The following is a 15,147-nucleotide window of genomic DNA, read 5'->3' on the forward strand; positions in this document are numbered from 1 at the left end:
AAGTTTAACAAATGATTAGAATCCTTTTTTTGTAGATAATGAACAATATGTCACATATTTTATATTTTGTCCTGTTAGTTGTTTTATTACAGTCAGTTCTGTATTGAAATTGTATTGCAGTTCATCCCTGGAACCCCTAATAAATAAAAATATATCACACACACGTTATTCTTCAGAATATCATAAAAACTAGAATTGTGTATGTAATTTTATAGTTAATACTTCAATATTCTTGTACACGTACCCACACATAGATACACATACTCTTAGTTTAAAAATAATGTTTTAAAAATGAAAATGCAAAAAGGTTTTAAAACAAATAAGAACATATATAGTTTAGTCTTTACAAAATATATTTTGTAAGTCACAAAGTAAAAAAAAAAATAGTAAGAATTTCCTCACAGGATTGTTAATATTTTATACTATATCAAAATTTTGATGTTGAAGCTGCAGAGATGACTCAGTGGTTAAGGGCACTGGCTGTTCTTGCAGAGGACCCTGGTTCAAATCCCAGCATCCACATGGGTGCTCACAACTGTCTATCCCTCCAGTTTTAGGGGCTCCAAAGCCCCTCTCTGTTCTTTGTAGATACCAAGTGTGTACACTGTGCACATAAATGTAGAGAAAACACTCATTTATATACAATAAATTTTAAAAATTAGCTTTGACCTTGGACAGATGATAGCTTTTGATTTCTATGAGAGAGATTGTTCAAACTCTGGAATCATTTAAAAACATTTGAAGAGAAGACCGTTAATACTGCAAGGAAGTTTAGTTACTGTCTAGTGAAATCTAAATATAAACCAAAATGCTCCTTACTATGCCATTAGGTCAGACACTGAGTTACTTTTCAAACATATATGTGAGTGAGAAATCTAAGATCAGATCAGTGCAGGCATTATTCTAATTCAGGTTTTTGACCCTCATTTTAATAATAAAATCAACTCATGTCTGTAGCAATGCTTCCCATTAAGTTCTAAGTGAAATATTGACATTCACTTAAATACTTGTTTAGCACATGATTCTCTTTGTACATATCTCTTAAGATAAATGCAGTATAAAACTAGTTTGCCTTTTATACGCACATCATAACCCACTCTGAGTACAGCAACTGGGAGGACCTTCCAGTGTTAAAGTCTCATGACTTATGGCAAATATGCATGTGTCATTCTGAATAAATACTGAATTTATTTCTAAACACTCTAAAAATGTTGGTTTTTTTTTTTTACAATGCTTTATGACCTCCCAATATGTGACATTTTTTAGCGCAAGAAATGTGTTATTTATGTCTAATTGTCAGTTTAAAGCAATTTTGTCCTATAAAAGGGAAGCAGACCAGATGTGTCACAATAAATGCCCATCTGTTAAAACATCTTTCTCCCTATTGTACATTTTTAAATTCTTCAAAGAACTGTCTTGATTACTCATGTCCTTGTAATTTCAAAGCCTATGTGTTATCCACAAAAAATAGTTCAGTCATCAGATGCTTATGTATGTTCCACTGTTGATTTAAAAAAAAAAAAAGCAAATAGTGAAATGATTGTTAAAAACTAATTTGCTGTGTAAAAACTATCTAATTTATACAAGTTGTTTAATTACATATTTATTATGATAGATCCCACTGGAGTTAAATCTTACCACTTATTCTTCCTTTGAATATATTTTCACATTTTCCTCTATTAGGATGGTAAAGGAATCCACAGGAATTTTAAAGGTATAGGCTTCTTGCCAGCAGACAATTTGATAAAACAGTTGGCCTTTTTTCACTTGCTTAAAATCCCCCAAAAACTCAGAAGTATTATCTGGCATGGATGGAAAGGGTCAACCTTTGTCTGTATTGCTAAAGATACAAAGTCAGTTGCTCTAGTTCTAAATCTCATATGAAACAGTGTATTGACTGTGTCAAACAATTCATTCTCTTTATTTCTCTCTCTCTCTTGTGTGTGTGTGTGTGCGTGTGTGTATGTGTGTGTGTGTACATGTAAGTACTCACTGGAACCTGGGGTCACTGATTAGGCTAAACTAGCTCGGAAGCTTGTCCCAGAGACCCACTTATCTCTACCATCACACAAACCATCAGCTCTGTGGTTATAGACATGCACTGTCGTGCGTGGCTGGTTACATGGGTACAGGGGATCTGAGCTCAGGTCCTGAGGCTTCTGACGTGGGACTTTCCCAACTGAGCCGCTGTTCCAGGAGTTCTTTCCCTAAATCACAGATCCAAAGGTCACTGTAATGATCGTCACATTAGATTAAACGATGCTAGCTCATAAATTAAATCTAGAACAACCAAACTAACGGCAACAGTGTTACTAAATGTACTATAAATTGTTCTGCGGGTGTCCCATGAGAAAGAGCCGTTTTGAACCGATCTTGGACCAGCACCTGGCCTATTTTCTAGCTTATCTCCCAAGTGTGAATTTTTCCCACCCTCACACCCTCCTTTCCTTTCTGGAGGTGGCTGATAGAACTGGATCACACTGATAATCACACAAGCCGTATCAGTTGCACACATACTTTGCGTAACTGTGGAGCGCTGCTTCCACCCGACTAGCCCTGATAATGACACCCAGGGCCTCTGCACACTCTGCTCTAGAGAGAGGGGATGCAATTAGGTCGCTATTCCCTGACTGAAGGCTGTGACCGCCAGATAAAAGCCACACCAGCTGCAAAGATAATCTGTTAGTGTCTACCGAGCAGAACATCTCTTTTTCCACCTAGGACAACAAGTGTTGCCTGCCTTCTTCACCTCACACTTCTTTATAAAACAAATCATAAATTTATCAGCACATGCAACCCTGTCTTACAGGTAGAAGTGGTTGAACTACTTTGAACTTCCTGCACATTTCTAGAAAAAAAAAATATGGATGAGAAGATTCTCTGCAGTGTATTTTCAGCTCATGAAGCTATTTTCATTTCATTTCAGTGTAAACACATTTGTTTTAAGTGTTTGGACCCTTTTCCTCCCTTCCTTTCTCTCATCTCAGAAGCTCTAAAGAAACCAGAAGGTCTTATGTTCTAAATATTCTACAAACATTGACCTCATTCCAAGGATGACTACTAGTTTTGAGCTTCTGTGAGTGCTGGGCTGGACACTCTCAACCTAACTAGTTGTCATTTCACATTTTCCCAACAACACTGAGTCTTCAGGCATGATCCGAACAGAGGAAGGGAGGCTCCACACCAGCCTCAACTCATTATGAAACACCATAGAGGGGGGTTGCTTGGGGATTATTGATTGATTGATTTCTGTGAACTAACTTCCAGTTTTTAAGTCTTTATTTGAGCTGTAGTAGTCCAAATATAGCCATTCTTAATCTATAACCGTTTCTATCTTGGGAGAAAAATCAAGCAAATAAAAACACGGCATAAGGTTCACTAAACAGGCAAATGTTTAGAATGTAACTAAAATAAAATTTCATTCACAGCAAAAGTCATCAGTCAGTGGTATCCCTGTAAAGTACAATATGATGATAAATAAGACATTCATAGGGTTTAGAGATACTAAACCTGGCATCTCAAAAGAAGAGAATTTGTTATATTTAGTTTTCAGCACATCAGTGGAATGAATTGATGGCCTACTTGGTTACAAATACTCCGTTTGTTTGTTGTTTGTTTGTTGAGACAAGGTTTCTCTGTGCAACCCTAGCTGTCCTGGAATTTACTCTGTGGACCAGGGGGCCCTCAAACTCAAAGGTCTGCTTTCCTCTACCTCCTAAGTGCTGGGATTAAATGCATGTGCCACCATTCCACAGCTCAGACAAATATTCTTACTAGAAAGTTTAAGATGAATGTATAATAGGAGGGCATGGATGTATCTTCCTGCCTCCCTCTCTCCCTTACCATCCCTCTTTTTGTAGTCTTAACTCATGTAGTCTTAACTCAAGTTATCAAATGTGCTCCTTCATAACTTCTTCCTGGTGGGGCAGTCGAGTCAGCCCACAGAAGAAGAGAATCCAGGCAGTCCTGATGGGACCTGATAGGCTATGGTCAGACAGTATGGTCGGAGGACTTCTCCCACCAGTGGCCTAGAGGAAGGGGGTAGGGGAGAAAAAGGGAAGGAGTGTGGGTTTGGAAAGAAATGAGGTAGGGGGCTACAACTGAGATTCAAAGTGAATAAATTGTAAAATAATAATATATTTTTAAAAAATAATAGAAATTGCATGGGCTGTGGATTAATCTCAGTTGATATAGAGCTTGAAAGTTCAGGAGCCCATATAAAAAGCTAGGTGTGGCAGGGTGGGCTTGTAATCTCAACACTGAGAAGCAAAGACAGGAAGATCCCTTGGGCTCACTGGCTGGTCATCCATTCCTGATCAGTGAACCCTGGGTCCCAGTGGGAGACCCTGCCTTAAAGACAAAGTGAACGGCTCCTAAGGGCCAATCCCTGAGCTTGTGCCCTACTTTCTAGGCATGCATGTGCGCGCACTGTGCCCACACAAAGAAAAATAGAGGCTGCATAAAAGAGAAAGTTGACATGACTAGATTATTTGTTTAAGTCTAGAAAGGTTCTTAATTGGTTCCCAGATTTTGTTCCTTCGATGACTATTTCATGTATGGACAGCAATGAAATGTACGAGCTATGTCTCTCTGTTTCTGAGTTTTGCTATATGCCCCTCCTTGCTGTGCCTTTTATGCCTTTGCAGTTTCCCTAGCTCTTTTTCTCATGTCACCAAACAATTTATACTACAACTATGAAGAAAAGGTGGCCATCCCTCTGAACAACTTATGGTTAATAATAGTAGGATAATTTGACAGCTTACGTGTGTCTATTTTAAACAGCTGTAGCATCTGAGACGTCTAAGCTTGCATATTTGTTTGTTGAGTAAGTAATTCTTTCTTTGAGAAGTCAAAGATAACAGTATTAGAAGACATTTTATGGAATAAAGAGGCGTGCAGGTGGCATGGTTCCAGGAGCGCTTCACCGCGTGCACTTCAGGTCATTTTGCGTCTTAGTTTAGGCATTCCGTGCAAAAAAGCTAAGGAAAGTTGTCACTTACAAAAGGTGATATGGAAGTGAGCATCAAACTCGTGCTTTTCTGAAAATAATTTTACATGAGTCTACTTTTATTAATGTAGGCCCATTCTTCACAGTGAACTAAAAGGGAAAAATATCGATCTGTTCTTTATCTTCCGAAGGTCTGTGATTCCTTCACTTTCAAAGGCCCCACTCACAGCTGCTTTGTTTCTTAGTTTATGTTGCTCTGTTATTGCTCCATTCTTCTGTTTTTTTGTTTTTTGTTTTGGTTTTGTTGGATGGTTCTGCAGTTGAACCTGCGGCCTCTTGAATTCTGAGCAAGTGCTCCGCATGTGAATTGTACCCCCATCTCAACGATCACCTACTCTTTCAGGTGTAATTTCTCCTGGTGATTGTTCCTTTTCTATGATTTTTAACTGAATTTGGAAGCCGATGTTATTAGGATTATTACAAATAGAAATGTTTGGATGATCAGAGTTAGCTTTTGAACACAGTGGCAGTGTCTCTCCTATCATACATTATATTCATTGTGCCTAAAAGATGCTTCATAACACACACTAATGAAATGACGAAGGAAACCTAATCCTTAAATCTTATCAAGTCCTACCTAAAAAAATAAAATAAAATGAAGTGTGTCAATGACAGCAAACTGGGCCTCTTTATTATGAAATAATATTTCAGAATATGCACAAGCTATTTATTGGGTAAATTATTAGTTGCCAAAATAGAAAAGTATGTTTACAGTAATGGAGGAAACATTGTGTTAAATAAATTTTGTTTGTTTGCTTTAGAAGGACTCTAAACTTATTTTTAATTTTCTTTCATTGTGAATCATAACCTAATTTAAATATACATTTCATATACCTACTTAAGCATTTAACATTCTTCCCGCCAACTCCCAACCATGCTAGTAAACTTCCTGGAGAGAAAAAAGTTATTTATGATAAATTTTGACTGACAACTAATTATACTGACATGATTTAATATAACAAGGATTCTCTTGGGGGGGAAAGCTCACTTTTCAGGTTTAGACCTGTTTCCTTTCGAAGATATTCTCATCACTTAATCATTTTATTCAAAAACATCTAAAGTCATCAATACTTGTAAGAATTTGGGGGTATGGGGGGAGGGAAGGATGTGAGCATTTCTATAGCATTCTGTGTCAGGCAATATTTTAAAGATTATATAAGATAAAATAATCACAGAAGGAAATGGAACAACTTCTTAGCCACATGAAAATTAAAACCCTAAATATAAAAAAAAAATGTTTAAGTTAGAAATGGGTTGAAGAGTTACTAGCAGTTATATGCACAGAGACTGAGTGAGTTGATAGGACAGTTATAGCACTGAGGCATAATTGATAAATAGGTAAAAGAAATAGTTTAACAGAATAGCATACAAATAGCTAAAATTATTTATGTATTGTTCACTTTCATGAATGCAAATTAAAATGAAAAACAATTTATATTGTCCAGCATAGAAGTTTTCAGACTTTCTTGGTTCACGTTGTATCTTTATTGTCTTTGTAAATTTTTCAGACTAATATAAATATCTGTTAGTTTATTGGTCAGGTCCTAATGAGTATTTGCATTCTAAGAAACCAAGGGCCATTTACAATTTTGTTATAACATGTATAATCAGAAAATTAGCATTGTTTTCATGTCATTATTAAATAACCCCAGTACATAAAAATATGACTGTATGCCTTCATGGGTACAACTCAGTTTCCTAAACCTAGGAATCACATGGATCACAACCACCCCATGTGTATAAAAAGGACTTTCTTTGTACCAAAACCATGGCTGAAGTCAAACTTCACAAATACCTTGTCATTGAATGGATGGAGTGTGATAAATACCATTGAAACTGAGCAAGTAGATTCCATTGTCTCTTGCCAGATAGAATACTGTTGTGTACCTCTGTGACAGAATGTCTCACATGAGCTTCCCAAGCAACTTCTTTACACTTCAGGGTCCCTTACTATAATTTTGAGAAACAGAGTTAGCACCACCGTGGAAATTTTACTATTTGGAAACAACGTTCTACGTCAGTATAGGAAAATGCCTGTCTCACAGGCTGCTAGGGTGAGCATAAATTTGCAGAGGCTTCCTTTAGTCTGCTATGGATCGATAGAGGCTCAAAACATTAAACTTGGGGTCTAGGGAGAAGGACTAATGTGCACAGGGTTAGCTGCAGAAGCAGTAGAACCTCAGTCCAGACCTTCCACCCCTGCATATAAGCTCTCCTTAAAGGTCTGTGCTACCTAAAAGCCCACCAATGAGAGCGGGTACAGAGACAGGCAGATCCCAGGTTCTCACGTGTTCACTGGGAGAGTCTGCCTCGAGGACTCAATTAATTAATTAATTAATTGACAGCTAGTTAATTAATTAATTAACGAATTAATTAATAAGGCGGTGAACAATACAGGTAGACACCAGGCCTTGCCCGCGGCCTTCCACGTGCATGACAGATGCATCTACCCATACACAAATACCCCTTGTACACACAAGTGCACAAGAACTTACATTGTTCGTGTACAGAATCCATACAACACAGCGGACCACCAATTCAAACAATTCCCTCGCTGAAGGTTAGACACAGAAAAAAAAAAAAGAATGTCGTTTGTACCATGTTAGTGATACTATTTCCTCGATTAATTTATAACTTTGCAAGCAGTTATCAAGTAAAAGCATATGAAAACCTCCTAATACTTCCATGCCTAAAAGTATTCGTAAGTGGATGGACATATTCGGTTTTACTAAAGGAACATGAATATAGTCTATAATTAATGTCCTCTTGCTGATTACATACATCTTGAAATGGTAAATGTATTTTCTGAGTAATAGGTATGTTTCTTTGTGTGTTTCTACCTGTGTAGACATACTTACATCTGTATAAAGATTTAAAAAAGTGCCCTCGTGTTAGTTTATTGTAATTTGTTTTATACAGTCACTAGAAAAACTGTTGAACTGACCTATTTCAAGAAAATGTAAGTGAGCAGGACTTGGTTGGGCTATATATTTTCATAACACCCCATAAACCTACTTTATGAAGTAAGTACATTCTTACTTCAAAACTGTTTATGGGTGTTTGGCTTGCCCTTATCTTTGGATAGGGTTAAGAGGATTCTGATACATAGGGACAGCTAATCATTTCTAATTCCTTATCAAGACAGATGGGGAAAACACTGTTAAACTACAAGCCATTTCATACCTCTACTTTATTTCATTTTGTTTTCTACACTCCAATTTCTTTCTTGGGTCAAGAGTTTGTATTTATAGCTCTAACAGATTAAGTCAGTGAGTCTGCTACTGTAGGATGTTTTCTTTTTTCGTTAGAAAGAAGGTTTGCTAAAGGAAAGAGTGACTATTACCTTTGGAGCAGTTATAAATGCTGGGCATACTGACTTCTCTGTGAGAATCTTTGTTGTCATAACTTATCTTCTTAGAATTATATTCATAAGAAACTTTGTGCCAGTTACCTGAATTGCATTGGTACTACAATTTATAGAATTTGCCTGACTTCTTGGTATTTATTTGCATAGCTTCTCAGTATCTGTCAATTAAAAATGCAACTTTTGCCTTTAACCGTGGTGAATGTTGGGGCCAGATTTGCCCTCCCGCCGTAATCATCTAGAGTACCACGAGGTCTATTACCCAAATTTTCCATATAACAATAGGCAGTGTAGGACTTTGATGCCTGAGTAACAGAAAACAAAGATGTCAAATACTGTACATTGTTCCTGCTGACTTTTTGGAGGCAGTTTTCATACAGTCTCTCTGGCAGAGAACCCAGATAGTACCAGGCAGCTGAGAACACAGAAGACAGAGATCAGAGCAGAGGAAGTGGCACAGAAAGAGGTATTCAACTTGCAGGTGGCTCACTTGACCTTTAGGCTAACTGGTGATCCGTTTTCCTGAAGCTGGGAAAATAACAACCGGAAAGTAGAAAGGGAGAGGAGACACTATTAGAGCTGACAGAAGGCTAGGAAAGCTTAATTCTCACCCACCAAAGTGGAAAGGTCATACAATGCCATGCTTTCAGCCTCGTCCTGATAGGGTTTAACCTAGCCCTTTCCATGTACTCTGGGCCTTCCAGAGACCTTAAAAGCAAACTTCAAAAGGATTCTAAGTTGACCAAATTGATTCTAAACAGTATGGCTGCACTTGGGAACACATCAACCACATTTTAAAAAACGGCTACAAAACCTAAGACAAATTAATAGATATGAGAAGGCAAAAAAAAAAAAAATACATCCATAGATAGAATAATAATTTTATCAATTCAGATCCAGAAATGACTACAATGCTGGATTTAGCAGGGAAAGTAGATAAAATAGCTACAATAAATATACATTGTGTATTCAAGGATGGGGAAAACCTGAGAGGGAAATGTGTGGCACTAAGTGCCTGTGTTAAAAGCAAAGAAAATGTGTAGCTCAGTATCCACCTCCTTTTTAAACAATATAAATAGAATAAGTTAAAACCAAGTAGATACTAAGAAAGGAAATAAAAACAAGAACAAAATAAGTAAAACAGGAAGAAGGGGAGAAAAATCGAATGAATGCAAAAGGTGATTTTGTGAAAGGAACCATTTTAAATAGAGCCTAGATCAATCAACGCTAAAGAGAAAATGCACACCTGCCCACACTCAGAAATGAACATAAGATACCTGTCTAAGCCCTACGTGCATTAGAAGCAGTATACAAAAGTGGTGTGAACAATGTGATATCAGTGTATTCAACTACATGGCATGATTTCTGCTTTTCAAGGAATTTGTCAAACCTCACTCATGAAGAAACAGATATTTTGGCTAACCTTTATTTAGTTGGGAAATTGAAACGGGAATTTAAAACCTTCTCAAACCAAAAACCCCGTCTGATGTCACTGGGAAGTTCTTAATTATTTGAAGAAAAACAGAGTATATAGGGAAAACATCTGGGAAACAAACTCCCAAAAAGGAAAGAGAGTAGCGTTTGTAATTAAATTCTGTGAGTTCAACTTTACCTGTTAAAAAAAAAATCACAGACACAGCAAAAGCAGAAGACTATGTAGCAGTCATTCTAGTGAATGCAGATGCAAAATCCTTTTTAAAAATTCAACATGTCTTGTCTAGAAATATTTTTTTAAAAATTCAACATGTCAAGTCTAGCAATATAAGAAAAAGATAACATATCAGTCAAGTAAGAGTTAGTAGAGGGGTTTTTGCATTGGTTTAACATTGGCTAGTAATCCATTAATAAAGTTCTCTAAGTTATCATATAAATAAAGGCCCTAAGGGAGTTTATCACAATAATCTCAGCAATAAAATAGAAGCAAATTTCTTACATGAAGTTCATGTATGAATAGCCTTCTGTTTGTATCATGCTAAAGGCAAAAAAGAAAAAGAAAATTAGGGATCTCTCCCATCTCCTTCAACACCCTCCTAAGTTTAGTCAATGTAGTGACAGGAGGGAGAGAAAAGACTTGCAAGGTGTGACAGGGTAGAAACAGGTCAGGAAAATAGCCTTAAGTGATGATACAGTAACCTGCCTGGCAGCTCCAAGGAATCTACTAAAACATGAAAAGTGCTGAATGATTTCATTAAGTTCAAAATTCAAGGCCAATACAAATAAACCAAATTTATTTTTTTTCTAAAAGTTAATTATTCTAAAAGATAACAGCATGTACAAAAGACTGTTTTGATGTGTGTGCACATTGCTGAATCACTAACTTTAAGCTATTTATCACTGCTCAAAAGTCTATATTGTTGTGGTTTTATTATTTTTTTTTCTGGTTGGAACGCTTAAGATCTGCATTCCTGGCAATTTTCAAAAATATATTAAACTATAGCCGTCACATTCTACAGTAGATCTTCTGAGCTTATTCCTCCTACTTTACTGAAATTTTGTACAGTTTAACAAATGTTCTTCTAACACCCCACTCCACACACAATGCCCCAGCTCTGCTGTAGAGTAAATGATAATCCAGCTATCTCTATAATATACTGAAAAGAAATCAGGTGTATTCATATATGTGATAGGAAAAGACAATTGACGATTTAAATTTCTTTGCGGGTGGGCATTTAAAAAACACTAAGAATTTTGAAAAGGCTAGGTTGGGTGACTTTTAGCAAATCCTAATTTTCTGATTTATGAAGAGAGAGAATGCAATATAGTCTAGAAATGTACTATACTAAGTGGCCATTTGATTGTCTTGGTCAGAACACATATTTGTTTTCTATAAATGACATGGAACAGTAGATATCCCTACTTTCAAAAAAGCGCTATTAATTTATACATACATAAAGGTTAAGAGTCACACTCTTTAATAACAACATGTATATAGCCATATATTTCCATGTTATACATATATGTGTAGAATTTTGATAAGTATTAGATATGATGCACACTTTTATTAAAAGCAAAGGGCATGCATCTAAACTCTAGATTAAAGACATGCAATTAGTATTTCAGAAACACTCCAACTTTAAAGACTAATAGATGTGAAGAGTTTTGCAGTAAACAGGCTACATATAAGGTCACGTTTATATCAGGTATTTTAAAAGAAACTGAAGATTACTACTTCAATGCAATAAAAATCTTCAAAATATAAAGGGAAACTATTTCCAACCTAGAAATCCTATACTGAAGAAAGGAAGAGAATATAGTTTAATATAGTTTAATCTAACGTGCTTGTTAGATTCAGGCACTCAGGGAGGCCAGTCATAGAGAATCAATGACCGTAGCCAAAACTATAATTACACAATAATCCCAACAACTCCATGGGTTCTGGCAAGTTTGGAGTACACCTGACTGTGAGAAGGCAAGAAGGGAAGGCAGCATGGAGTAAACCTGAGAATGGTTTGGGACAGAATGTTTAGAACAATTATTATGTGGTGGGAGACATCTGGTGGGAAGGGAAAAGAGGCACTGAACACAAAATCACAAAGAGGAATTTAAAAAAATACAGCTGTTAGAGCTAGGAAAAATTAGAAATTGTACAAGACCCGAAATATAATTGGTTTCGGCTATATGGTATACTATGATTAATATCTCCATTAATAATGGACATTTCCATTTTTATACTATTAATTTGAAATTGTCATGTACTTTGAGATCAAAGGATGTTTGTAGGTGGGGGTTGAATACTTACCAGAGGCAATGTATCATCTCTCACTCTGATGAACAAAAGACAAGACATGTGTATTATTTAAGAATAGAATATAATCACTAGAAGTTGAAAAATACTGCTTTGGGGATTATGATTGGTCTGAGGGGCCCAGACAGGAAGGACATAATGTATTTCATTAACACCTTTTTAGTTTTGTTAGTTTTTCTTCACTTACGGTTTTCTTTACATGTCTAACTGGTAAAAAATAAAAACAATCTTTAAATTAAAAGTAAAATAGACATGATGGAGTGGTGACTTAGTGGCTAAGACTACTTGCTGTCCTTCCAGAGGACTGAAGCCTGCTTCCCGGCCCCACACGGAGGCTCCCACCCACCACAGGAAGCACCTGTTCCCACCTCATCTTCTCCTAAAGATTGTGCATGGTATACTACCACTTCATCCTTTCACGCTGCAGAACCTACCCCAATCTGTAGTATGTTGCTAGTAAATTGAGCCTCTGTCCTTACCGAACTGTAATATCAACATGGGAACCATGGGAATTGGTTCTGTATTTTACATGTCAGTTCCACCACTGTATTGGTTCCTGCTGTTTTATATTTTTATAAATATGTATTCAATAAATGAGAGCTGTGGAAAAAAAAGTGTAGAGTATTTCCAGAGCAACTTTCTTTGAGATAGAGTAGTATTACAATAAGACTTTTCAGACTCCAGCTTGTCATCCAATATTTGTTTTATTGATATAAAGTGGAGATGAAGAGGTGATGACTAGAGGAGGTTATGCTTCCTAAAACTGAATTTTAAAAGTGAGCGACATTGCTGTTGATGTCACTGAGCACAGAATGGGATGAAGAGCAAGGACCAGTATTTTGTAAAATAAATCTATGACTAAAAGAGAAAGAATTAGAACATATGAAGTAGGCTTCAAAAAAGAGGGAGGATAGGAAATGAGTTGGCTTCAGTAAAAATGTTGTGACAGATAATGTTGATTGTCTGCTTGACAAGACAGAGAATGACTGTAACTTGAGGGGTCATCTTGAGTGATCATGTTAATGAGGGTAGTTGAAGTGGGAAGATCCATGCTAAAATGCTATGGCAGCACTCACTGGGCTTGGGAACTTGAATGCATAAGAAGAAAGAAAGGTGAGCACTGAGGTTCCTTGCTCTCTGCTTCCTGAGTGTGGGGCCACATGACCTCCCAGGAAGGCCTGTGAGCTGAAATAAACCATTTCTTCCATTGAGTTGCTTCTGTCAGGACATATCCTTAAAGCAATAGGAAAAGAAACTCAGATGAAATTATTCTTGTCCTTCTTTTTTTAAGTATATAGAATATATTGGGAGGTTACAGAGGTTAGAAGTTGAGAGCTGTAGCATAGAACCATGTTTCAGTTAGGTTGACATAATATAAAGGACACTTAAAGTAAAATGGAGAAAAAAATGTTTGAAAACACAGAAAACTGATATTATAGGATCAAGTGCAACAAAACTAACACCGGGGATAATGGGCAGTGAGTGAACTATTTCTCAGCGGACTGTACTTGCAGTCTAAAGTGTGTGATGAGTATTAACTGGTTAGCAGATTTATTCCTTATAATGTCATCAGTTTCTATGGTATTAGAAAATGAGAGCACTGTTAGGTAGTGCCACATCTTATAATATACTTACATGTAGATCCCTATTATTTAAACTGTTTTCATCTAAAATATTCTCTTATATCTTAATGCTCTCAGAGAAGACGATGTTCTACAACTATATTAACAGAAGTTAATACTCCCCAGAAGTAGAACTATGAATACAGAAATCTCCCCCCCCCAGCATTTTTAAATGGCTAACCTTGCCTTAAATTACTTTTATGAAAGTTGCTTTACTAAATTTACATTATCTAATAATTGATTTTGATGTGTATGTCATTGAATAGAATGCACGGCTTGGACTTGGATTTGTTGTTTTTCTGATCGGCAGTGCAAAGGTTAGGCAACATGGAGCGTGCCCACTTTTTACAGTACCACAGTTTCCTTGTGACCTGAGTTTGTATGGTTCCTGGCAGTGAAACGGTTACTATAAAAAATGAGGCTGCCATTTGTTCTCCAGGCAAAACTAAGTGATTCCTCAGGGAGTCCAAGGAGGTTAACTGGCCTGATTCACAGTGTCCTTCAGGGCTGAGGGCTCTAGCCCTGAGCACTTACTGGTATCCGTTGTTCAGGATCCATGTCAAACCAGGGACCAAAGTGTTCCATGACAGCGTAATGGATGATCCTGTCTTAAAAAAAAAAAAAAAAAAATCCCTCAGTCCATAAGATTCTTTTTCTTTTTCTTTTTCCTATGAGTTTTTCAAAGTTATTTCCTATAAACATCACAGTACATATTTTAATAGCTGTATTGAAATAGTGGCTCTCTGACTATTAGGAAGAAAAAAAAAGCCCTTCCATAATCTGAGATGTTCTGCAAGCAACCATTGACGCCATTCCTGTGGAGACTCAACGAGTCAGAGCTTCAGTGGTTCTTGTTAATACTCCGACTCAGAGCACCCGGAGAGTGCTTCTCGCTCTCACAAAGCAGAATGAGCGCAGAAGAGCATGTGCACTTGTTGCAAAGTTTTGCAGCGTGAAGTTACTGCTCAGTGCAAAGAGCAGACAAACCCTCTCCCTACTTATATCTGCAATTTTTTTTCAACACTTGAGTTCTTTTTTATTTTCTTGGTGCCCGTGAATAATCTCTTCTTTTTTATTTAAACAGTGACATTTCAAGCTGTTACATTTTTAGTTTTTCTCCAAAAAAATTCTCAGCACTTACTAAAACTCGTGCAAGACACACACACACACACACACACACACACACACACCCCTTACCATCTACGCAGGATAGCCCTGATCCGTCTTTTTAATGAGTGAAACCCGGCATAGTTGTGTGAAGGTCGATGAGCTAAGAGTCTCATACTATAAAAAGTGATCATCAGCCACCATGGGTGGGAATACAGAGAATACAGTCAAAGCATTAGTTGATTCAGTATTTCCCCTGCTCGCAGAGGTGCAATCTTCCTACTTTCTTGCTGTCTTTTGG

The 15,147-nt window shown here is 36.9% G+C and overlaps 1 protein-coding gene across 1 annotated transcript in view; it reads left to right on the plus strand.

The window, feature by feature from the left end:
• The window catches only part of Ikzf2 (IKAROS family zinc finger 2), a 138,964-nt gene that overhangs the window by 111,535 nt on the left and 12,282 nt on the right, over nt 1-15,147 (plus strand). The gene's annotated exons all lie outside the window — the stretch shown is intronic.

The sequence above is a fragment of the Psammomys obesus genome, unplaced genomic scaffold, assembly GCF_907164565.1.
Source record: "Psammomys obesus unplaced genomic scaffold, mPsaObe1.curated_primary_1811, whole genome shotgun sequence".
NCBI classification, from domain to species: Eukaryota; Metazoa; Chordata; class Mammalia; order Rodentia; family Muridae; genus Psammomys; species Psammomys obesus.